The 1,812-nt window shown below is 53.5% G+C and overlaps 1 protein-coding gene across 3 annotated transcripts in view; it reads right to left on the reverse strand.

Annotated features, from left to right (window-relative positions):
• Positions 1-1,453, reverse strand: part of CALCOCO1 (calcium binding and coiled-coil domain 1) — a 16,684-nt gene extending 15,231 nt beyond the window's left edge. For all 3 annotated transcript variants that reach the window (XM_006169089.3, XM_027768504.1, XM_027768505.1), the window contains exon 1: positions 1,351-1,453. The gene's annotated coding sequence lies outside the window, so the exon portion shown is untranslated. The remainder of the gene's footprint in view (positions 1-1,350) is intronic.
• Positions 1,454-1,812: the final 359 nt, after the last annotated feature.

Here is a 1,812-nt window from a genome sequence, read left to right on the forward strand (position 1 = left end):
GTGCTGTGGGGAGATGGAATGTGGCGGTGTGGAGCCTGGAAAGCCCCCTGCTCCCCCTGCCCCCGCAGGTGACAGACCAGAAAGGGGGAAGTAAGGGACTCTAGGAAGGAGAAATGTATATTAAATGCAGAAGAAGTCAGAGACAATTCAAAAAGAACCTGGCATTTTTCTCTCCAGATCTTGCCACGCACGAGCAAGACTAAAAACCTGCTGGTTCGTCTGGAATGTTAACCCAGTTCGAGTGTTTCTCTCCTCACTTTCTATTGCTCTTAGTCTCAATTCTAAGTGCCTCGATCTCTCCACCTGCTGGGATTAGAGACATGCTATAGGACGGGGCTGAAAGGACAGGGTGTTCCAGGTTAGCTGGGGAGAGTTAGCTGGAAAATATGGGGGTGGGGTGAGGACAGATAACAAAAACAAGAGAACTCCTCGGCCCACAGCTGAGCCAGCCCACTTCACCTCCTCTCTCCAGCCCACTAATCTGCTTCCTGTGTCAGCCACAGACGATGTATCCAATCAGCCATGGCCACTAGTCATGTGCACACCCCCAAACATCACAAACCCACAGCAGGCTAAGTGGCGGGGGAAGGAACTCGAAAAGAAAACAGAAAAAGTGGAAAAGGGCCAACCAAACAAAAAGGAATGACTTCTTTCTCCAAAACACAGATGGAAAAAAGGAGGTTTCTCTGGATTTTCATCTCTGAAAATCTGCCAGTTAAAATGTGTCCATGTATTCTCCAAATACAATTTTTGTTTTCTAAGGATATGTGTGTGAACTGTCTCCAAAGAGCTAAGCCTGGGGGACCCCCAAATACTACCTACGAAGAAAATCCATACCAGCTGCAACCATTCTCCATGTCAGGAAGGAAGTTTTGGGCACTTAAGGTGTACACAGATAGCCAGATTCAGATGTTCACATAGGGTGGAGGGGAGATCCACAGTTCCTTGACATTCTACAACTTGCAAGGCCTCCCCCCTTCCCCGGAACCCCAACCCAGAACGCCTGGAATTGGGTGAAAAGGGAAGATTGGTGAGGGCCAAGTGTTGTCTGGAAGAGAATAAGCCAAGGTTTTGGTCCCTCAAACTCTCCCTAAGTCTACTAGGCTTTATAGAAAAGGACTAAGAAGCCGGGAAGAACAATGAGGGGCCGTTCTCCTGCTGGGAGGCCTCCCCAAACCCAAAACTCCCCGAACAGTGGGGGTGTCTTCTCCAGTACGGAAAGTGTTAAAATCCAAATGCTCCGGCATGCCCTATCTACAGTTCCCTTAGAGTATCCTTTTCACATACTGGAAAGTAGGGTGACCACCCTCCCCGCTTAAGACTGCGTCCCAATTAGGCCAAGTTTCTTACCCCACAGACGGATCAGCTGTTCCCTCACCTTTCACCAACAACAAAAACAGCACTCCGACTCCAGAGGGGAGGGAGAAGCGTGGGCGCGACGGCTCCTGGGGTTTGTGGTTCTCGCGCGCCCTTCTCCGCCTGCGCGCTCGGGGCCCCGAGACTACACATCCCAGGAGGCTGCGCGCGAGGGGGCGGAGAAGAGGGCGGTGCCGCCGCGGCATCCTGGGACGCGTAGTTCTCATTCGCGTGGCCGCGGACGAGGGTGTGGCCACGGGAGGACTGCACGGCCCATGATCCCCTACGAGGGGGCGGGCCGCGCCGGACGAGGCCGCTGGTTCGTAACGAGCATTGTTGGCGGGCGGGGAGGATTTACGGCTCCAACACCTTGGGTCTAAGGCTTTGCGGGGCCTGCACGCTTTCGGGTACGCGCTCCCGTTCGCTTTTCAGGGCCTCCCGTGGGCTAGTTAGCTA

This window comes from Tupaia chinensis, unplaced genomic scaffold (assembly GCF_000334495.1).
Source record: "Tupaia chinensis unplaced genomic scaffold, TupChi_1.0 Scaffold146740_1, whole genome shotgun sequence".
NCBI classification, from domain to species: domain Eukaryota; kingdom Metazoa; phylum Chordata; class Mammalia; order Scandentia; family Tupaiidae; genus Tupaia; species Tupaia belangeri.